Source organism: Chelonoidis abingdonii, chromosome 13 (genome assembly GCF_003597395.2).
Source record: "Chelonoidis abingdonii isolate Lonesome George chromosome 13, CheloAbing_2.0, whole genome shotgun sequence".
Classification (NCBI taxonomy): Eukaryota; Metazoa; Chordata; order Testudines; family Testudinidae; genus Chelonoidis; species Chelonoidis abingdonii.
Window position 1 is genome coordinate 31,419,566 of NC_133781.1, and position 23,704 is coordinate 31,443,269.

Consider the following 23,704-nt stretch of genomic DNA (forward strand, 5'->3'; position numbering starts at 1 on the left):
CTTCAACAGGTCTGTGTGTCTCCTGAAGGGATTGGGGGGCTGTTCTTGCTCCTTCATGACATATGGGGAAGGCCTGAAAGGTGGTGTGGGGGGGACACGCCTTCAGCCTTGCTTGCTCTGTGTGTCTGGGAGAGCTCGGTGAAAGGTAGGGGAACAGGGAAGGGCTGACTCTCCCGAGGAAAGGAGCCTCGTGTAGCTGAGAGGAGGGGTTGTACTCGGACTGTTGAGAATCGCTTTTAAACCGCTGTTGAAGAGCACTGGCTGAGCAGCAGCCTTTTGCCGCTGAGCTCTTTTGTTCAGGGGCTGCTCTCATGTCGTCCCTGGGCAGGGCCCAGCATGCTGGGCCTTGTGGTGTGACCGTAGTGCAGAACAGTAAGTGGTTAATGACTTCAGGAATGACATGGAGTCACCAGTTCGCCTCCTGCAGCCCCAGGGTTTTCTTGGTGGTCTCCTACTCACCAAGGCTCAGGAGACTTGTTGGGATCCCAGGCCTGCTGGCTGCATGTTCTGCAAATCTGTACGCCAAGCACCCTGGAGGGGAGGCATAGATATAACCTCAATGCTTCTTGAGCGCACTTCAGCTCCAGTGCTGGAGCTCACTGGCCAGAGAGCCGGGCTCTGGAGATCCGTCCCAATCCTGGGACTCAGTGCCAGCTGGAGGTAGCGCTCTGCCTTCCATGCATTTACTGCCCTGGTGTGACATTACGGCATGTCTGGAGGAGCAGGGCTTTCTTGATGCTAGTAGGAGCCCCTTACTGATTTCCTCATGCCTAGTGCGTGGAGTGAGGGGCTTGTCCCCAACAGTCCTTCCCTTCCAGCATCACGCGCTTGGTGTTAGAGAGAAAGAAGCACTAGGCAGGAATCTTACAGCACTTGCCTCCGTCTCTGCCACTGGCATCTGCATGGTGACCCTTCTCTGTCTCCAGGCCTCAGTCTGCTCGTGCTTCACAGCCTGTTCTGTTCAGGGTTTAGTCAGTTGCTGTGTTACTGTTTGTCTGTAATGAAAGGCGGACGACAAGCACCAGGAGGGAGCAAACCAGGCCCCCTGTATATCCCGTCCCTTCCACTGTGCTGCTCGGGGTAGGCACCGGGGGAGGGGGGGCAAGGACCCGATGGTGGGAGCACAGAGCTCCCAGGGGAGTGGAGCTGGGGCTGTGCCGCGGGCAGAGCAGCAATGCCCCGACTTGTTGGCCACCTCTAGAGTAGCCTACCTTCCCTGGGCCCTGAGCGTTGCCAGCCCCTTCGTGCTGATTTCTAGCCAATCTTCTGCCTTCCTCTGGAATTGGCCTTTGTTCACGTAAACCCTGGCTGCCTGAGTGCTCCCCCCGCCCCCATCCAGAGGGGGAGCACCAAGAGAGGGTGCCTGGGGGCAGATGCCACCGGCACATTCTTACTCCTCAGCCTGCCCATTAATCATAGGCTACTGGGGGCATCGGGTCCCTGTTTAAAATGCATTGGTGGTGCTGAGGTGAGAGCAGGAGCTGGAGAGCGCCTCTGATAATCTGCTCTTTGGAGACAGGCTACCTTTGGCCTGTTAATCACTTGGAGTAATTACAACCCCGGCTTTACACGTGGAATATTAATTAATGCATGGGATGCGGGGACCTGCAGCCTGGCCATGACAGGGAAGGCAGGCTGGAGAGCTGCAGGGATTAACTCTTCCAGGCTGTGTCTGTTCCTCCCTCGGACAGGTTTCAGTCTGAGCAGAGTCCTGCCAGGGATGCAGAGCCCAGGGTGCTGCTGTTTGCAGTTCTGTGCTTCCCCCTTTGTTCCCAAAGGGCTGCTGGAGACCCTGCCCCGGGGCCGTAGCTCTGTAGCCTTTCTCTGAAATGGCCATCGCTGGCCTGGGGACCAGGCATCTCAAGACTTGAGGGCAGCAGAAGAAACAAAATCTCTGCTTACTAGCATGTTTTCACGTCTGTGACATTACCAGAGGAGGGCTCTAATTCCTTCCCTGGGAGCAGCCCACCCCAGCCTGCCTGCGGCTGTGCTCTACTGGCTCACTGCTGGCCTGGGACTGGGTTGTTCAGGTGCCTGGTGGCCAGGGGCCTTGAAGTGCAGGGGCATGTGAATAAATGTTAGTGCTGTTATGGGGGAGGAACAGCTCTGGGGCAGGGGTATGGGGACAGATCTGATCCTGGTGTGGGCTTCTCAGCACTGTGTATAAGAGGGTCAGGGGGGTTGCTAGTGCGTCCCTGCAGATCCCCAGGCCGGAGCATTTTGCAGAGAGCTGGGGAGAGTGTCTCCAGATGAGTGGGGTGGGAAGGTAGAGGCAGACCTGGCGGGTGTGCATGTTCCCCACAAAGGCAGGAGGAGTCATTAAGCAGGGGACTGCTGCTGAGTGATCTACAGAGGAGTTACCTACTGCCCAAGTGTGGGTGTGAGCTATACAGAGAGGGAGGGGAAAACCTCGAAAGAGGAGAAGGGAGGGAGCCAGGAGCAGCAGTGTCTAGGTGGCCCAAGACTCTCCAGGGTCTGCCTGAGCCCTGCTGAATGAGCTTCCTGTCTGTTCCCCCTCTGTCACTTGTCTCTGGGCAGGGACCCTGTCCCACTCCTATCCGGCCCAGGTTTTCAGGCGGTACAGCTCGCTTCCACGTGCTGCTTGGGATTTTGCATTAATCACCCCATAGCAATTCCAGATTCTGCAGGAACACCCCAACCCCAGTGAGCTGGCGGGGACGGACACACACCTGCACATCAGAGCTATGACTGTTGTACAGCTTGTATGGCCAGGTCTATCTCAGTACAATGGGCTTGGGAGGTTTTCATGCTTTAAATATAAGATACAGTACGTGGCTCAGTATCTGTCACATTTCCCTTTCACAACCTCTCCTTCTCAGCTCAGAAGTGATGTTGGGTACCTTCTGCCTTTGCTGTCTGAGCCAGGTTACTATTCAGCCAAACTTCCCTCTCCTGCCCCCCAGGACCCTACCGCCTGTGCTTGGTGATCACCACTCTGGTGAATAGCCTCAGGCACTGTGTTTAAACCCAATCAATGCAGAGTCACACCCGTCTGTCCTCAGTGAAATCCTCCTGACCCAGATCTCCCCTTCCCAAAGCCCGCTGTTCCCTAGCTCTTTTGGACTCCTTCCTAGAGACTAGGGTGTTCTCTGGTCATGCAAATCCATCACTGTCTGGCTCTTTCTAATTAGTTTTTAAATAGATTCACGAATGCTTCTTTGTTCTCCTCCTCCACATTGACATAAATCTGGGGCCCATCCCTTGGGCTCTGGACATTTGCCAGTCTCCAGATGAGCAGGCAATTGAGAAATCAGATCCTTGTGGTGATCTTAAGTCCTTTCCCTCTGTGCTGAAAGAGGTGGAAAGGATAAAATGGATCTGAATTTATGGCAGTGGAGCAGATGTCTCCAAGGAGGGGAAGGGGCAGGATAGAAATATGGGTCTCAGAAACTGCTTTTAAATCCACCAGTAAGGAGGTATAATAATGTGATGATTTGTGTGGGGATGGTAAATGACACTCAGATACTGACCTAGGAGATCTAATAATAAGAACATAAGAATGGCCATTGATGGACCAATCCTCCATGAACTTTAATCTAGTTCTTTTTTGAACCCTGTTATAGCCTTGGCCTTCACAACATCTTCTGGCAAGGAGTTCCACAGGTGACTGTGCGCTGTGTGAAGAAATACTTCCTTTTGTTTGTTTTAAACCTTCTGCCTCTTAATTTCATTTGGTGACCCCTAGTTCTTGTGTTACCTGTAGTTTGTGTTATATGCAGGGGTAAATAGCACTTCCTTATTCACTTTCTCCATACCGTTCATGATTTTACAGACCTTTATTGTACACCCTCTTAGTCTTCTCTTTTCGAAGGTTTACACTCCCAGTCTTTTTAATCTGTCCTCTTATGGAAGCTGTTTCATACCGTTCATAATTTCTGATGCCCTTCTCTGCATCTGTTCCAATTCTAACATATTTTTTTTTGAGATGGGGTGACCAGAACTGCACTCGGGATTCAAGGTGTGGACGTATCATGGATTTATATAATGGTAGTCTGATATTTTCTGTTTTATTATCTATCCCTTTCCTAATGCGTCCTAACATTCTGTTCACTTTTTTGACTGCCACTGCATATTGAACAGATCTTTCTTGAAGTGTAACAGCTAATTTAGACCCCTTAATTTTATGTTTACAGTTGGGATTATTAATTCCAATGTGTGTTTTTTTGCATTTGTCAACATTTGAATTTCATCTTCCATTTTATTTCCTAGTCACCCAGTTTAGTGAGATCCCTTTGTAACTCTTTGCAGTCAACTTTGGACTTAGCTATTTTGAGTAATTTTGTATTGTCTGTGAATTTTGCCACCTCACTGTTCAACATATTCATAAATGATCTAGAACAATGGGTGAACAGCACTGGCCCCAGTACAGATCCTCAAGGGACCCCGCTATTTACCTCTCCCTGTTGTGAAAACTTGACTGTTTATTCCTACCCTATTCCTATCTTTTAGCCAGTTATTGATCCATGATAGCTCCTTCTTCTTATCCCATGACTGCTTGCTTTGCTTGAAAGTCTTTGAAGAACCGTGTTAAAGGCTTTTTGAAAGTCCGAGTACACTATATCAATGGTTTCAACTGTTTTTTCATTCGTTGACCCATAAAATTGTTTGTCTGGAGGTGCAGACCCCTCTGGAAATATTAGATACACAGTCTGCGGACATCCAGGGGTCTATGCACAACAGGTTGAAAACCACTGCACTATATCAGTTGGATCACCTTTATCCACATTCTTGCTGAGATCCTCAAAAATTCTGTTAGATTATTGAGGCATGATTTCCGTTTACGAAAGCCGTGCTGACTCTTCCACAACAAATCATGTTCATCTATGTGTCCAATAATATTGTTCCTTATTATAGTTTGTCAGTTTGCCTGGTACTGAAGTTAGGCATATCAGCCTGTAATTGCCAGGATCAGCTCTGGATCGTTTTTTAAAAATTGGCATTATAATTAGTTATTCTCCAGTCATCTGGTACAGAAACTGATTTAATTGATAGGTTACATACCACAGTTTAGTACTTCTGCAATTTCATTTTAGAGTTCCTTCAGGACTCTTGAGTGGACACCACCTGGTCACTTAAATTAAACAGCAATATCAGTTTGTTCCAAAATCTACTGTATTGGACATCTCAATTTGGGACCGTTTCTCAGATTTGTTACCTAAAAAGAATGGATGGGGTGGGCATCTCCTCCATATCCTCTGCAGTGAAGACTGATGTAAATAATTCATTTAATTTCTCCACAACAGCCTTGTCTTCTGTCCAGAAGGACAGCTGTGTAAATGCTCCCTGATATACGGGGTTAAAGATAATTCAGTAAGAACTCCGTAGCTGAGCCAGGCATGACTTTAAAAGCTAACCTGAGCCTGCCATGCTGGAAGAGGGGACAGAGCATGAATGGGATCGACAGTCAGGGGCACATGCTTGCTAGAGCTAACAGTCCCTGGGGGGCGACCAGGGGTCAAGAGTCCATCCCGAGTCAGAATTATGAATTCTCCTCATTTCCAGTGCCTGAACTGATGGGGTTTCTGGAGAGCTGATCAAAGGGAAGCTGTCACTTCCTTCTTAATATATGACTTGTGAATGGCAGATGGTGGGGAAAGAGTTTAAGCTCTAATAAGAAGAGGAGGAGTGAGAAAGATGTAATGAATACATCCCTGCATTTCCAAGGTGTCACCTTGAGACAGGTGGGTATTTGTCAGAGGATGGGGAGCAGACGTCCCTCTCCAGGCAGCATGCTGGCCCTTATCTGAGTCTAGAATGAACACAGGGACCTGTGAGCAGGTGATATTTGCTTGGTGCACGTAGATGGGTGAGCAGTGCCATTCTGAATGCTAACCTTCCCTAGCGCTATCGCCTCCCCGCCCTTCTGGTCACCGCAGGGGGAAGCTGGTGGAGCTCGGGCTTTCCTCCCTCTTCCACCAAGCTAGTGGCAGTGTGGGCTGAGGCAGTGCTGTTTGTCTGATGCTGTCCCTGACCACGTAGGAGAGCTGGGTCTGCTGGGGTGTGAGAGTCAGGAGCTCTCCCATGCCCACTGGGGTCGGGGGCATTTAGCACAGAAACTCCCAGTGTCTCACTGAGTGCTGTGAGGTTTTTGCAGCCACGTGAGCAATTTCTGCCTTTTCACTCTTTGTCTAGGCAGTCCAGTCCTGGGTGTGTCCTCCGCTCCCAGGACCCGCTCTAGGGTACTGCTGCTGCTCTGATCCCTGCTCTTTGAGAACAAGGTCTCCTGGGATCCCCCCAAGTTGGCAGGTGGCTAAACCCAGTGGCCATGCATGTCTGCCGAGGAACTGGAGCTCTGTCTTGGTGCTCAGTGTCAGGAAATGCACCTCCCCAAAGCCAGGGGGAACAAAGACTGGTGTCTGGCTTAGCTGCCCTCTTTCCTTCGCCTCTGACCTCTGTCTCAGACTTGCTCATTTTTACGTCTTCAGTCCTCAGCAGAGAGACGTGCCAGTCCCTCTGGTGCCCCCTCTGCCAGCCCCCATGCCACAGGAGCAGGGCAATGGGATAGGCTCTGTGCGCCCTGGCCTAGCAGAGCAAAATGTGTAGGGAAAAGCCTGTGTCTGGGTTCTGTGGAGGCACCTGGCCCCTTTGTGTTAGCCACACTCAGCCTCCGGCTCTGTTGTGTTAATGTGGGCACTCCACGCAGCCCAGGGTGGTAGGGTTGCTGTGCTTCGTGGCTCTGCATGTTCCCCCATGTTGCTTTTTACAAAGAGTGAGGAACTAATGAGCCTGGCTAGAACCAGGCATAGTGTGGGCAGGTGTACACCCTTATCCTGCACAGCTCTGTCAGAGCCGCTCCCCTGAGGGTCCAGTCCTGTGCGTACCCCCATCGGGTCTGCTGACGGCCCTCCACTCTGTGACCCACATCCCTCCTGCTAGTCCGGTCTCGTCTCTCTCTTCCCAGCCTCCCACTCTCATCCCTGCTGATGTGCCTCATTCGTGGTCTGCAGCCCCCAAGCTGCTCCAGTTCTGGGCTTCCCACGCATGCAACTCTGCCGGTGTCCCTCCCTCTTATGCTGCAGCCCCCACTTCCGGGAAACTTTTGGCCTTCTGTCTCTGAAGTGTTTGTCATTATTTCTCTAGGGATGGTGCTGCTGCTTCCAAGCGTTGTGTTGACAAACACAGCTAGGACATACACCGCCTTGGACGGTAGAAAACGCTGGTGTTTCTCCACACAGCTACTTCCTCGTGGCAAGTCGCCAGAAGGCTCATCAGGAAAAAATATAGGCTGTATATGTGTCTCCCTAATGTGTCATTTGGGTCCTGCTCATGGGTGATTTAAGGCGGCTGTTGCCATCTCTGGTGGCCATTTGATCATTTGCTGTGGCAGACAGAGCTCATTATTTCACAGATCTGCATGTTACATTATTACACAAATGTGCATTTCCTCCTCCCCCACTCAGTGAGCCTCTGCGCTCTTGGGTGGGGATGGTGCCAAAGCAGCGGCTCACACCTCCAGGCCAGCTTGCAATGGGAATCGCTGTGATCCATGCAACTTCTTGCTTTTTCTCTGCCCCCCCGTCCCTCCCACACCACACGCTTTCTTTGGCTGGGAATAAACCATCCACAGTCCTTCTGTCCTGTCAGCTGCTTCCCGGAGAGGAGGCATTCCTGTTTTGAGCAGGCTGATGGTTCTAGTACTGACTGGATCTTCCTTCTCCTAATGGGGGAGCTCTATGTCCCCCACTGTTCTGGCATGTACCCCAACATCCTGCCCTTCAGCAGCTGTCTAGAGAGAGCACTGGGAAAATGCCCCGTGAAATGTGCATGGCTGACCCCAACTCAAGCATCTTGCTGAGGGATTCAGCTTCCAGGGGCAGCATGAGCCAAACCTTTTCTCAACCCCTTGGCACTCTTTGGAGTTGCTTCTGGCTGCCCCAGTGGGAAGGTAGAGTGCCCCGCAGGATTCAGGCAGCCAGCCAGCCAGCTTCCAAGAAAGCTGAGCCGCCTCCCCTTTCAGCCCTCTTGGTGATCAATACAGGAATTCAGCAGTAATTCCATCAGAGAGATGCCAGAGTCCAACAGCAGGAGCAGCTCCCAGGGGTGAGGTACTGCTTCAGACCCAAAGCCTTCAGGCTCCCAGCCTCACTCCACTTCGGCTCATGGTGGGAAACTGAGCTTTGAAATTGTTCCAGGCACCAAGGCTATACCAGTTGGCACAGATGGATGGGGCATTGCTTTGTAATCCAGTAACCTTGAGACTAAGGAACAGCTGGCATGGTCCACTTTGCACTGAGGTCAGGGCCTTTAAAGGAAACAGAGATGTTAGACAACAGATACACTCTTCAGCCCATGTCAGTTGTTGATGTTGTTTTAACAGATGCTTTTTATTACAGTTCCGTGGTGTTCCCTCTTATTCTTTTTGGGGTTGTAGAACATTAATTAAAATGTTCTTTTTCTTTGTTTACATGGGACTCATAAAACATCACGTGGATTCAAGGGCCATGGCTTTGTTTGTCAGTGACATTTATATTAATAAGTGGTTGTCAGGGAGTGTGGGGGAGTCCGGCCCTGCACCCCTCTTCCTGGGACTCACAGTGACTCTTACCCAGCCAGTAAAACAGAAGGTTTATTGGACAACAGGAATGCAGGTTACAGCAGAGCTTGTGGGCACAGTCAGGACCCCTCCATCGAGTCCTTTTGGGCTTTCAGGGTGCTTGGATCCCAGCTTAGGATACCCTGAATTCCGCCCACACAGCCCCAAACCCAAACTGAAAACTACTTCCCTCCTGCCAGCCCCTTCCTTTGTCTTCCTTCCCAGGCAAAGGTGTTGACCTCTCCCCTCCCTTACCCAGCTCAGGTTACAGGCTCTGGTATAGTCTATCCCTTAAAGTCCTCCCCTGCTCTCCCATTCCCCACACACACAGACCCTACTCCATCACAGTGGTGATCTCCAAAAACTCCCATAAAGAATAAATGTGCCTGCTCCCCCGCCCCGACTCTTAGTGTTTGTGTTGGGATGAATGGCCCCAGTGGCTGGACACTGTATAGACACAACAGAGCTGTGTCCGAACCCTTCCTGTGCCCTCCAAACTGGTACAGGCTGCTCCTGTGTCCAGAAATAGCTGGATGCAGCATAATCCACTTCCTGAGATTCATCAGACCCCAAATGCCACCGCTTCCTCCGATGCAAGTTACTAGCAATAGCCTGAAAAGGCAAGTTCATTTGGTGCTTCTGGATGAAGCCTTTAAAGTTGTGCTGGCAGGTGAGTGGGTGGCCAGTGAAACAAATTTGTAGTTTCTAAAGCGAATAGCATGATGTGGACTGAACCCCTGGGAGCTGGGCAAGTTTGTCAGCTTGTCCCTGGAAGCTGAATTTCTTCTAAGTCTTTCTCTGCCTTGCTTACCGCATAGGATCCTGCTCAATTCATTCATTCTTATCAGGAGCTTGGGGAAGGGGCGAGTGAAAGAAGAGGGGGAGGGGGAAGTAATGATTATTTTTTCAAATAGATTTCAGCTGCCGGATGCTTTTAAAGTTCTCCTACAGATCAAGTGGGAAGGAGTCTGGCCTGGGGCTGTTTGAGTGCACCATTCTCCTTTGTCAGCATGTTTGCTGGGTTTGTTTTATTAGCTGGAATAGGGAGACCTGGAACCTCAGATTTTCTGTATGGCTGGTTGAGAGAAATAAGCAGAACTGCCTTATCATGCTCATTTAACTGGTTAATACATCTTCAGAGCAAATAATGTAGTCCGTTGGTGAACTGCTAAACTAGCCTCATTACTGTTGTGCATTTAGGAAGATAATACCTTTCAGGTTTGACCCAATTTTACTTTTTGTTGTCATAACCATGGAAAATCGAACTTCAGAGACCCTCAGCAGTGAGCCTGAATAGGAAGTGATTTACAGCAAATGTGCTGTGTGGAATACTTAATGCACTTGTGCAGAAAAATACACTGCAACCGTCTTCTTGGCCTCCATGATCTCCTGTGAGCAGAGCTTCACCACTACCTCCCTCCGTGAAGGGCCCTGCTTGCCTGGGCGTGTTCTCATTGTGCTGTCCTGAGGCGTGATGCTCTCCATGATTGTTCTGCAGGAAATGGGCTTCCTGTTTCTTCAGGTCCTCTTCCTGTCTTATGAAGTGGTGTCACTTCCTTTCTCGGGAGAGGGTGCTCCGGAGTGGCTCTCGCCAGAACTGGCTGCGGAGGAAAGTCTGCTGCACCCTCCCATTCTCCTGCTGGAGATCTGATGGTTGCCCTAATACCTCCCCTGGCATTTGTTCCCATCCCCCAGGTGTGTCTGTCGTCCTCCTTCACCTGTGCTTGCATCACAGGCTCCTGCCATGTGATGACAGCTACAGAGAGGACTCCTGCCTTCTGCTCTGCCTGTGGCGTTCCTCTTGGGGGCACGCCAGTCAGGCTGAATCCCTGGTGATTCCTTTACCTTTGCTCTGTCTGCTCTGGCAGTGGGGCATTTGCCATCTGCCGGGGTATGATGTGGCACCCTCCGTCTCCGTGGGGATAGGGTGGGGAACGAGGCCTGGAGGTGGCAGGTGGTTCTGTGCTCTCTGATTAGATACCTGCCCCTGGCTCCATGTTCCTGCCTGAGCATGGTGGTCCCCAGAGAAGAGTGTCCGGAGGCTGCGGTGCTGACAGGCAGGGCTGGGCAGTCAGGAGGGCAGGCCAGGGTTAAAGGAGACATGCTGCGAATCCCTAGCACAAGGGAGCATATGTAGTGGTGCTGGGCTCTAGTTCCCAGCTAGGCTTGAAGCCCCAACCCCACCTGGTGTTACGAGGGCCTGGCTTGTGCCGGAGCGTTTCACCAAACTCGGGGCCCAAATACACACAGACTCCCAACTGCCCAGCCCCCTGGGAGGGGACAGGGGCTGGGGGACAATCCCAAACAGCCCCTGAAGAGCATCTTCGTGGCTCAGGCCCTTGTCCAGTCAGAGTGCCCTGGGGTGGGGTGACCCTTCATTCCTTGGGGTGGTAGGTCCTCAGGCTGTTTTAATAGAGACCTCACTAGACCAACGGGTGCCACAGAAATGATGGGCAGAGCCATTCAGGGAAGACCAGAGCCCACCAGCACTAGGATTTCAGACCAGCCACAAATGGGGAGGGTACATCTCCAGAGGGGAGATAAAGGGTCTTTGGCTCTGATGCCTTGCTGAGTCCCTGGAGTGAGTGGGGTGAGGAAACCCTGTCTAGATTTGTTTTCTCCCAGAAGGTGTGTGCTGTGGCATCGCTGCCCCCTGAGGTGGTGTTGTGTATCTGGGACTGAGATGCCAGGATTCTGAGGGGCAATTTTAACCCTGCTATCTAACAGGATAATTGGAATAAAGCGATCTCGCAGCACTGGAGAGCCCAGCCATCTCCCAGTGCAGGGATGTTCCTCCCAAGGGCTGCAGTGGCAATGGGCTACTGGAGATGCGGGTGAGCAGGTCTTGTTCCTGGGCTTTCTGTTGCACCCGTGCTTTGGGCATCCCTCGGGATGGGCTTGCGGCAGGTGCTGTAGTCATGGAACCTAACGTGGTATTGGAGTGTTTACCCACAGGTCAGTGAGGCGTGGGTCTGAGATGCAACCCCTTGAGCCCGGAAGCAGTTCTGGGGCCCCAGGGAGTGGGGTAAAGAGGGGAAGCAAGGAGCGGTCCCACTGTGGTGGAGAGGGGGTTGCTGAGATGAACCTCCTGTAAGCAGAATCTGTAGCAGGGTTCCCATACGCTGGGGGGAAGCCGAGACTGTCGTGGAGGAGTGCAGACAATAATCTCCAGGAGCAGGGCTGCGGAGGGTACAGTGGTTGGGGCAGCTGCATGAGACAGGAGAGTGGGGAGCTGTTGGCCCCCATTAGGCCCATTTCACCCTTTGCACTGGGACAAGTGGGGTCCTGCAGCACCAGCAAAGATGGGAGCTTGCTCTGGACTGGCAGTGGCCACTTAGTGTGCTCTGCCCCCTTGTCCGGTTTGACTTTGGTAACTGAGATTGAGCCACCATGACCTAAAACCACCCATGCTTCCTGTCAGTGAAGCCACGTGGCAGTGGTGTCTCGCATTGATAGCTAAGCTCCAGCCCTTTGGATGTGTGTGAGGTCAGGGAGTGGGAACTGATGGCCACTTACAATGTCTCTGCAATCCCAAAACTGTAGCACTGCTGGCGAAGGATAGGGCAGCCTGCCTGTCAGGCGGCCATGGGCTTCAGTTAGAAGAGACTGGTGCTTGGATGTCCTTGTTGGATTACCAGCTGCACCTGCCATGGTGGAGAGGGGACATTGTGATGGGTAGCTTAAGGCTGAAATAAATACGTAATAATTGTGCCAAGTTCACAATTAAATACAAAGTTATCCCCGCTCCTGTCAAGTAAAAGTTCAAAATCTTTAGCATTCTTCAGTGGCACCTGATGGTTGTGGTCATCTCGCATGTGAAGTAAAGTGAGACTCAGGAAAACATCTTCTGTTGAACATCGAAATCCCATTACCCAAATGCCATGTTCTGTCGTGCAGATACCGGGCGCAGAACAGCTAAGTGGGAAACAGCTTCTGATCTCAGAGCTGGTGACCCTATCTTGGGCTGCGCAAATTTGGAGTGCGAACTTCTGAAAGGCCTCCCTTCCTGCCCCCGCTTTACTGCTCATCGGGTTTGCCTTCACAGTCCATTCACAACTGTCCCCTCCAGTGTCTGCCCACCTCTAGAGAAGCTTTTCAGTAGTGCCATTATGATGGTGAAATCCAAGCCTCTGTCATCACCACCTCTTGTGAGCCTTGTCCATTGCCCTACAGCATGAGTGAGTGTGTGTGTGTGTGTGTGTGTGTGTGGCAAAGATATCTCAAGTGAAACAAGTAAATAAAAAGAAAGTGTTGGGCTGGCTTGGCAAAATATTGTTATGAACTGGGTGAAACCTCCTTATGGGTTGGCTTAAAACCCGGTTGAGGTTGATAGGTGTGAATTTACCCTTCAGTTAACAGAACAGTGAGCATAAGCCACTCCTAAGACAAAAGGTGAGCAGCCCAGGGGCTCTGTGCTGCGTATTGTATTGGGGAAGCGTGTGGGGAGTGTGAGAGAACACACACATTCTGAGGTCACCGATGACAAGAACAGACGGAAGTAGACGAAAAGAGGCAAGAGAAGCCGAGCAGGAGCCTGTGAGGAGTGTGAACCTGGAAAAAGCTATAGACACTGTTTGGGGCAGGTGTTGGCAAAAGAGGCTTGGGGCTGTAAGCTAAGAAACTGCTCCTTTCGTTCTTGGTTCCCTCTGGAACCAACTGTCTAATCACACAAACCCAGACACCCTTGCCCCACCCCTGCCTTGCCCCTTCCACGAGGCCCTGCCCCACTCACTCCATCTCCCCTCCCTGTTGCTCGCTCTCCCCCACCCTCGCTCACTTTCACAGGGCTGGGGCAGGGGGTTGGGGTGCAGGAGGGGGCTCAGGGCTGGGGCAGGGGGTTGAGGTGTGGGAGGGGATGTGGAATGCAGGCTCCAGGAGGGGGCTCAGGGCTGGGTGAGGGGGTGAGGGTGCAGGCTTTGGGAGGGAGTTTGGGTTCAGGAGGGGGCTCAGGGCAGGGGGTTGGGGTGCAGGAGGGGGTGTGGGATGCAGGCTCCAGGAGGGGGCTCAGGGCTGGGGTGTGGGAGGGGGTGAGGGGTACAAACTCCAGCCTCATGGCACTTACCTTCGGTAGCTTCTGGTTGGCGGTGCAGCAAGGCTAAGGGAGGCTCCCTGCCTGCCTAGGCCCCGTGCCACTCTCAGAAGCGGCCATCATGTCTCTGGGCCCCTGGAGGGGCATCAGGGGGCTCTGTGCACTCCCGGTCAATGGGAGCTGTGGAGTTGGCACTCAGGGCGGAGGCTGCGCGCAGAGACTGCCTGGCCCCACTCTCCAGGGGCTGCAGGGACATGCCAGCTGCTTCTGGGAATGGTGCAGGGCCAGGGCAGGCAGGGATCCTGCCTTAGCCTTGCTGTGCCGCCAGACTTTTAGCAACCTAAAATCTCCCGGTTTGGCTTCAGTAGCCTCTGGGAGATAGAGACTGATTCCGGGAGACTGCCAACGAAACCGGGACGGTTTGCAACCCTAGTTCAGAGATGCAACACTTTGTACATTCCTTGCAAATGAACAAAACTGCATCAGTCTGCTTCCGACTGGAACGTTCCCAGAGCACCAAACTTTGACTCACTGCTTGGGACAAAAGGGTGAGAGATTTTTCCGGGAATGTTCCCTTTGTCTGTCCTGGTGGGGCCTGGTCTGTGTTAGAGATGGGACAGCCGGACTAAACCCAGGCCATGCAGCACCTCCCAAATTCCCCTTTCTTACCAGCATCTACTGGATCCATTTTGGGATTGCCAGGGCTGCATGTGACTTTCCTTATCTCTGTCCCTTCCTTGGGGTTCTGCTGGCTTCGGTTTGTAGAACTAATCACAATGTTTTATTGTGGAGTAAAAGTTCATAGAGGGAGCTGCACCTCCAGGCTTGGCAATGGGCTTCCAGCCCATCTGTGTTTGCACACGGTGGGCAGAGGCTTCCTGGTGGGTCTGAACACATTTCTGCATAGGTGGAGATTTGCTCTTGTTTAATGGAATGCTCTCCTGTTGGAGATAACTGACTCCCATTGCTCACAGGCTGCTGGTGCAGATCATCCCAGCCCCAATTCTCCACCCTCACTGCCCATGGATGGGCTTGCATTAGAGCATGGAAGACACCGAAAAAATAACTCTATTGTATTTCATCCTATTTCAAGGTTTGCAGCTTTGTTACCGTGGTAGGAGTGAAGCAGCAGTGCCTGATACTTGGCCCTGTGTTAAACATGACCGGCATTAACAGTGGTGCTTGTAGGTCTGTTCTGCACCATGAGTCTTTGGATAACTAATGAGAACCAATGTCTGGAACCTGAAGCTAAACAAGGTCAGATTAGAAATACGGGGTACATTTTAACAGGGAGGGTGACTATTCGAACAGCTTACCTAGGGATGTGATGGGGTCTCTAGCTCTTGAAGACAAGGTGTTTCTAAGGCCTGGTCTACAAGAGAAAATTAGGTTGGTATAACTATGTTGCTTAGGAGTGTGAAAAATCCACCCCCTTGAATGACGCAGTTAAATTGACCTAACCCCCATGTGGACAGTGTTAGGTCAGTGGGAGAATTCTCCTGTCAACTTAGTTTCTGTCTCCTGGGGAGGTGGAGCAGCTACGCCGATGGGAGAAGCCCTCCTGTCAGCATAGGTAGGGTGTTCTCCGAAGTGGTGCAGCTACACCACTATTGCGTTTTAAATGTAGATAAGCCCTCAGACAGTGCCTTACTCCCACTGCTTGCCATCGGGGAGCCGAGCTGGCGGTAGCAAGTCTTGGAACTCTGATAAAAAAAAAAAATCCCTGCACACCTGATAGAGCAGTGGTCCCCAAACTGTGGGGTGTGCCACCCTAGTGGGGTCCAGAGGAATGCGGGGGGTGGGGGGGGACACAGCAGGGGCCGGGACAGAGTGCCACCCAGCCCCACTCTGTCCCCAGCTCTGCTCTGGGCCCAGGGTGTGTGTGCACGCAGACACATTCCATTACTGGCAGGGGAAGTGGGGGGAGAGGAAAAGTTTGGGCCCCACTGCTGTAGTCCCCTCATATTTACCAGAGTTCTTTAACATTGTCCATTGGGCTGTTACCGCCAATTGACAAGTGGCTACATTGGCTTTTTCAAATAGGGGTTAGATGCCCGGTGCTCGTTCAGGTGAAGTGGTCTCTGGATGCCTTTCCCTGTGTCTGGAAGGCTGTGGAGTTCCTCTTTATTGTCAGCACGAACTCCTGCCCTGGGGTTCTCTGTATCAGCTAGCAGAATGTCTGGGAGAGTGGTTCTGTGCCAGGTGTCCTGCTACAGCATGGGGTTCCAGCGCTCCCTAACCCTGCTCTTGCTGGTGTGTGATGTGCATGGAACCTTCTTACCCTGACGCTGTCTGTGAGCTCAGAGCCCAGCATATGGGTTTGTGGTTTTCTTGGTGATTAACAGCAGCTGTGTGAGATATTGACAAGAAAAGCTTGATGTGTGATCAAAAAACCCTCTAAAAATCCCAAACAATTGAATCCCCATTTAACTCTGAACTCAGAGCTAGTTTCTTGTAACTTAAAATTAATCAGAGGCAGAGGGAAGAGGGAGCCACAAACCGATTAATTTAAAGGAGAACAGCAAATGGGCTCTGCAGAGTGATTTAGAAAATTGGGCCATGACAAATTGACTTCAAAGGTGGATCTGGTGGAGGGGGCTGGATGAGAGTCATGGAGTGTGTGTGGGGCAAGGAGTGAGCTTTGGTGATGTGCATGTTAATGAGGAGTAGGCAGACTAAGGAGGGGGTGTAGTTAGATGAAGGGGAATTCCAGTGAGTTTGGGCAGGACAGAGCTTTTTGTTGTTAGTACCAAGTTACTTCCCAGGTTTGTTCTTTCTCTGGGTTGTGTGCCATGTGTTCTGCAGTGAGATGGGAACATTAACACTTTCTGCAGTGGAGCTGGCTTTGTACCTTGCAGTGCTGGAGAACTTCATGAGGGTCTTCATCCTCGGGAGGGCAGCAGCCTCCTCTGTCCACTGTTCTTGTGCTGAGTGGTGAGTTTTGTTAGGAATCCAGGTTTCCTGGTGCTAAATCCAGGAGTGGGGATTCCAGGGTCTGTGTTTGCGTCTTTCAGTCCAACCCCCCATGTGTTATGGCCTGGGCAGAGCTCGTGAGGGTTATTCAGTCAGTAATAGCACATTTGGGAGAGGACTGGTTCTGTTTGGTGCATCTACCTCAAGTTCAGTGACAGTGGTGGATTCTGATGCTGCCAGGCAGGGAAGGGTGACTGAGCTCAGCGTATGATGAGCAGGAGATGGTTTTTAATTAGTGAGGGCTTGGAAAGGGCTATGTGGGGGAGAAGGGTTGGGAGTTCCTGTCGTAACCTTTCACCCTGGCTAATTAGTTATTGTAAAGCAGAGACCGGCTTCAGGATCAAGATAGAGCCGTTCCCTTCACTGACAGGCTTGGCATGACCCCTCTGCCCAGTGGGGCTTCCCTGCCGCCTCCCTCCTGTCTGCAGAGCCCTGTGGGCACAGCTCCCTCCAGGAGCAAGTCTCTGTTCAGGTGAAGAGACCTGGGGACTGAATTATGCAGCAGGGTCGCAGGGCAGGGGACGTTCTGGGATTTGAACAACTGAGAAGAAATACATGAATTTGCTGCTTTGTTCTCACATTAAACCACTGTAGGGCTGGAGCAAGCTATGAGGAGGGAAAGAGCAGCCTGTGGGGTTGGTGAATAACCAGTGCATGTAGCAGGGGGAGGCTGGCTGGAGGCAGTGTTAACTAATGGTCAGAACAGAGAACCAGGATTCCTGGGTTCCATTCCAAGCTCTGCCAGTGACTATAACTTCCGCCCAGTCACTTCCCCTCTCCCTGCACTCCCCAGTCTTTCAGTGGGAGGCCAGCTGTGTGTAAAGTGCATTAATCCCTCTGAAGAAGGATGCTCTTACAGCAGGTCCTGCCTGTTGTTTCCTTCCCCGGCTGGTGAGGAGTGCAGACCAGACAAGACAATGCTCTCTCTGGGACTGGGCAGATGGATTTTACTTGCTGATGACTTTGTAGACAGCTGTTACTAGAGTGGCTGATGGGAATCTGCTGTGACTGTCATGGCAGCCGATGAGCCATGCCGTTGGGGTAACAGGATGGGGTCCGCCTTGCCTTTGCTATCGCAGGCTCCATGCTGCTGCCCTGGGGGGTGGGAATTCTAGAACTGCCCCCAGTTTGCGGTGGCTGGAGGACTGGGGCCTCAGGTGGCCGAGCTGTCTGGCCATCTTCTGTTGGAGTCACCATCTGAGCAGGCTCTTTCCAGTGGCTCTGGTGTCTGACCTACCACCCCCAGGCCGAGTGCCAGCATCTCTGTCCAGGCTCCCCTCCGGTCCTGACCGCGTATCCCTGTTGTCATTTGGCCTGTGCCTCTGGCTCTTCCTTCTGGGCTCTCTAGAGGGCCGGGGCCTTCTCTCCTTGGCTCCTGGGGGTGGGGAAGAGCCCTGAGGCCTCAGCACCTCATCTCTCTTTTGTTGCCTTGTGGGAAGGATGGTTGTCATAAACAGAGAGTTAAGGGTTAATGTTTCCTTTACCTGTAAGGGGTTAACAAACAGTGAAACCGGGAACACCTGACCAGAGGACCAATCAGGAGATAAGATACTTTCAAGTCTCGGTGGAGGGGAGTCTTTGTTTGTGTGTTCTTTTCCTTGTCGGTTGTTCTCTCTGGGATCTGAGAGTGACCGGACGTACTACAGGCTCTAATTTTCTATTCAAGTAGTAAGTGCAAGTAGAAAGGCGGTTTAGTCTTTTTAATTGGTTTTCTTTATTTGCAAATGTGTATCTGGCTGGTAGAGTTTTAATATGTGTTTGGCTGGAAGTATTTTAAATTGTATTTCTGCTGGAGGACGCTTTTCTCCAGTTTCTATAGCTGAAAGACCCTTAAATTCCATCTTGAATTTACAGTGATTATCTTATTCTCCTTTTCTTTTATTACCGTTTTTCTCTTTAAACCTGGATAATTTTTTCCCCTTGTTTAAGCAAAGGAACTGAGTCTTTACTCACCATGGAATTGGAGGAGGAGGAGAGTGGGGAGGAAAGGTGAATTTTCCTCTGTGTTTTAGATTCACGGAGCTGGAATCTGTCTAAGCTCTCCAGGATAACCAGGAGGGAAAACCTGGGCGTGGGTAAAGAGGGCAGAAAAAAACCTGATTTCTCTGTGTGTGATTCAAGGAGTTTGATCACGGTGATCTCCTGGTGACCACAGGGCAGGAAAGATCGGGAGAAGAAAGGAGGGGAAGGGAAATGGTTTATTCCCCTTTGTTGTGAGACTCAAGGAATTTGGGTCTTGGGGTCCCCAGGGAAGGTTTTGGGGGGACCAGAGTGTATCAGGCACTCCAAGTCCTGATTGGTGGCAGCTTATCAGATCTAAGCTGGTAATTAAGCTTAGAGAAATTCATGCTGGTACCCCATTTTTTGGACTCTAAGGTTCAGATTGGGGAAATATACCATGACAGTGGTGATTCTTTCTTTGGGTTTCTGGGTGTGCGTGGTGTGGAACAGGTCTGGGGGGCCTGTTGATGCATGGGAGAGTGCATGGGGCAGGCAGCCTGGGGCAGTTTGCCAGCAGCTTCCAACACCACTCGCTATGCAGCCAAATAAGTGCCGCTTCCCAAGCCAGACCCCACCCTAGCTGGGGCGGGGAGGGCACAGAGTCAGGCAGTTGGTGATGAAGAGAGACACGAAGAGCAAAACTGGCCGTACGCGGAGAGCGAGTTTGTTCCCTTCTGCTGCCCAGCACTTCCGTGTCCCACTGCCTCTGTCCGGGAGCTGGGTCAGGACCGGCGCTAGGGGCTGCGTCGCTTCGATCTGGCCATATGGAACGTCCACGGCCTGAGGCTACCTCCGGTTCCCAGGCAGAGGTTTATTCCCAGGCAGAGGTTGTGGAATCTCCATCTCTGGAGATATTTAAGAGTAGGTTAGATAAATGTCTATCAGGGATGGTCTAGACAGTATTTGGTCCTGCTGGGAAGGCAGGGGACTGGACTCGATGACCTCTTGAGGTCCCTTCCAGTCCTAGAGTCTGAGTCTATGAGTCTATTGAGCCAGGGACTGTGCTAGTCTCCTGGGAGGTGCCTCAGCCCAGGCCAACAGCTCAGCTGCTGTGGGAGGAGGAAGGGAAGAATCTCACCAGCCCCCCGCGTGGTACAGTTGGTTAGGGATTGGGATGCAGCACAAGCTTCAGCCGTACTGCTCCTACTCCTGTTACGGCCAATGAGGGGTGAATCCCACAGAACTGATCCCTGCCTATTCCTGGGGGTGGGGGTTCTACTCTGGCAGTGGTGTCAGGGTCTTCTGAGGAAGGAGGGGTGGGCATGACCACCAAGGGAGGGATGCTGCCGTCTGCGCCACAGTCAGTGAGATCTGCCTTCTCCTGGGCCTGCTGAACAGCTGGTACTGTGCATGATGAACAATTTCCACCCAGGGCAACCCCTGCTCCCATTCCCCTGCCCTTTGCCTTTGCAATGCCGGGGGCAGGGAGTGAGCCGTGCAGCTCTGGGGAAGAAGGGAGCTGCTCTCCTAGCATTTCCTCTGAGATGGCAGAGGCAGTACTGTGCGTGGTGCTTGGATTCCACCTGCCCTCGCTTTGCGTCTGCCCCCTGGCTGAAGTTTGAAGGGCTGCTTCCCTCTCTCTTCCCTTCCTCTAGTACTACGGCAGGCAGGGCAAGATGGGGACTGTCACGCTACTGCACCAGATGGAAAGTGACAGCCCCCATATGAGCACTGACCGGGTTTGTTTCCTGGGCTCCCTGATGAGATGGGTGCTTGGGGAGCTGTCCATTTCACAGGTTCTGTGGTCCAGGCGCTTTGCAGCAGGTGTTTCCATGGGTGAACTTAGCTGGCATTGCTGCAGAGCCCATCCCAGGTGCCAGGCTCCTTTTCAGCTTTTCTTGCATTTGAAAGTTGGAGGGTTATTTGTGAGCTGCGCCACTGCGGGCATTTTTTTCTCCTCTCCTTGCTTTTTAACAAGCCAACCTTGGAGGACCTTGAGAGAGGCTCCTGCGGCTTTTCTGTGACTTATCTTCTGGCCTCTGCCCCCTATTCCGCCACAGGGATAAATCTCTGCTTTCAGCTTGAAGCTGGAACATTGAGCCTGTCCCACTGAGCGATGCGGTCTCCATAATTCACAGGTGGGGGGTGGGAGAACTGTATGGCTGAGGTCATGGGGTGGATGTATTCCATTCAGCGCTGTGATTGATGGTCTTCCTAGTTAGGAGTAAGGGGGAAAGTCCCATTATAGTAGGGGACAAGCTGTTAAATTATTTTCCATTCCATTGGATCGCAAAAAACAAAACCGACCTGTCGCAATCAATGTGGGACAAAGCTGTGTCTTTCAAAGAAAGGAGGGGGAGTGGGTAGGCAGAGGGATTTAAAAATGGTGTGCCTTTCTCTGATGTCCGCAGCACAGCCAAGAATCCTCCCAACGCTGCTCCCACAGACCCAGCCCAAGCGTGCCACCTGTACCCTACAAAGGGAGGAATTGCCTTGGTACTTGCACTCCTGGGGCTGTCTGAGCTGGGAGCAGGACACTGCTTCTCCCTTTCAGACCTGGAGGCTGAGCCAGAGACGTTAACGCAGGGAATGTCGGGCCTCCAGACTTATGCAGGCCTGTGCTTGGAATGAAGAGTCTGCTGTTAACCTGCTTTGTGGCCAAGGACAGCAGGGTAGGGGTGAAGTGTGCTTCTCCAGGGCTGCCTATGTAGCAGGAGTGTCTAGGGCATCCAGGGTCTCTTTCCTTTCACTTATGTGACCACACGTGCCAGAGGCCCCCGACTCGTCCCATTCACAGTGGGAGCTTGGGTTCCTGGATTCTTAATGCTGCGCTGTGGCCAGGGCTGCAGCAGGGGCACCTGTGGCTTACACTTGGATCTTCTGAGGCACAAGCTCGAAGATGATGCTGGGCTTTGCCTGGGACCATCCTGAAGGGCAAGAAAAGTGGATGGTAGGCCCACAATCTCGGGGTGGAAGTGTTCCTGGGTAGATGGGGCTCTTGCATTTCTGCTCCCAAGCCAATGCCAGTGGGATTCAGAGCGGTTTGCTACCCATGAGACAGTCCTATTCTAATAATAATAAAAAAGACTTAATTAAGTCTGTGTTGTCACATGGAAACTGTGCCATTTAGAAACAATTGAGCTTTTCTGCTGTCTGCATCCTCCTCCCTCCTTTATTATTGATAAGGACACTGGGATGGGAACAGGATCTGGAGTTTCCCTCTCTTTCTTTCAGGTTCAGAAGTTGCCACAGAGACCCTGACAGCTCTTGTCTCCGACTCTGAGGGCCAGCAAAGCTAGTGAATTACCCGCGCCAGGCCCAGAGCTGCAGTGCCCTCAGTGAGAGGTGCCCCTCCTTGGAGGTGAGACTCTTCCGCTGAGCAGAGGAGGTGGGGAGACTGGGTGTTCTACAGCTGGGACATGAGATTTTCCCCAGATGCTGTCGGGGGCAGGGGCGTGTGTGCTGCACTCCCCTTGGAGATCTTACACAAGCATTCCAGTAAAGGGGGGCTTCACATCTACATTTGTGCAAGGGCCCTGGTTCCAGCCTCTTGTGAAGGGAGCTGGACAGTGGGAACCTTCAGGGGAAAGACTGCAGGAAGGATCCAGCCCCATGACACAGTGTTCAGGTCCTGGTGGGAGGATGAGACATGAGATGACACTCAGGGAGCATTTATCCTGCTGTCTCCCCAGCTGTGCAGCACAGGGAGTAGTGTCAGAGTTGTAAAAGTTCTCAGCCTTTGTTCCAAGTACAGGCCTGGAAAATCTTACTGAGAGAAAAGAGGAATTACCAATGTGCACGCATGCACCCAGACACAAACAGCCCTGCACCATCATGTGCAAATGTTAACTGACATCACATATACGATGCAAAACTAACGTTCTGTGTCCACAACCCAGCTGTGAGATCCACTGTCAAATACTGTCTCTGTTCCTGGTGGCATAGCTCCTCCCCCTGCCCCCCAGGTCTGTGTATGTACGTATGGCCCCTTCTCACTGTAGTGTCTCCCCTCTCCAGTTCATTGCTCACTTACACCAGTTTAACTAGATTGATTTTAAATTCACACCTTAGGTTACACTACTGCTACATTCTCCCCTAGACCAGTCCTCAGTCTCTTTCCTTTCCAGCCTTAAGTACAGCAGTAAAGTGCAGCTGCCTCCTGGGAGGATTGTGGTATGGCCAGGCAGAGCGAGGCGTCTGACCTACTGGTTGAGATGAAGCAGGATCACAGATGGAGCGAGGCCAGGTGGACCAGCCTCTGGAAGTTATGTGACTTTGGGAGCACTGACCTCAGCTGGTGGCAGATGGAAAAGACACCTAATGCCAACAAAGGGGTTTTCCGTCCATTTTCATTATCGTTAGTGGAGCAGATTTGTTTACCCCTCCCCTCTGCCCCCAGCTTCACAGTCCACCCCAAGTGTTGATGCTGGGCCTGTGCCAAGGGTTGGGTGGATTTTCCAAAACTGTCTGACTTGTTTGCACAGTGCGACCTATTGCACATGCAGAAGGACCCTTTTGCCCCACCGTGCCTGTTTGTCCATGCAAACCATGCATCCGGGTTTGAAAATCTGGCCTTTCCTTACAGGATCTGATCTGGAGAGCTGGCTGTAAGGACCTCTTTAGATGTCACTGTGGCTATGTCTTTAGTGCCCCTCTAGCTCTCCCCCCCACCTCCCAAAGTGTGTCTTTACTTGGAGATCGCGATCTCTCTGTAAAATCCTAGCAGAGACCAGGCACTGTAGTTTTTACCTTGATCGCAGCCAACCCCAGGTTAAAAAAAAAAAAATCTAGTGTAGACATCTCTTCAGAAGGGCCAATGCCAGACCCAATGGCTCTGTTCCATCACAGCCACGTAACCTTTTGGCGGCAGGAGTTTGTGGTCCCTTTTGGTTTTGGGAGGTGGGAACAGCCTGGCCCTCCCCAGCTAGGCTGTTGCTGTGTGTTCGAGAAGCGAGAGGCTCGGCAGGATGGCTATTGTGCATCTCTCTGCCTTGCAGTGGCTGCTTTTTGTACGTTAATTTCTCCGTTCTTTTGTCAGTCTCAAGTGCATGCCCTGAAATCGTAAAATAAGGAACGAGATTTTGAGAATCTTTATCCGGCGCTGGGGGCAGAGGTCGTCCTGAGAGACGGATTAAAGAGAAGCCTTTCCTCTATGAAGAGGCAGCACAGGCCTATTTCCCTAGCTGCATTAATCAGTTTGAAGGGAG

The 23,704-nt window shown here is 51.9% G+C and overlaps 1 protein-coding gene across 9 annotated transcripts in view; it reads left to right on the forward strand.

The window, feature by feature from the left end:
* Positions 1-23,704, forward strand: part of RBFOX3 (RNA binding fox-1 homolog 3) — a 408,389-nt gene that overhangs the window by 58,638 nt on the left and 326,047 nt on the right. For all 9 annotated transcript variants that reach the window (XM_075071916.1, XM_075071917.1, XM_075071923.1 and 6 more), the window contains exon 2: positions 21,732-21,842. The gene's annotated coding sequence lies outside the window, so the exon portion shown is untranslated. The remainder of the gene's footprint in view (positions 1-21,731; positions 21,843-23,704) is intronic.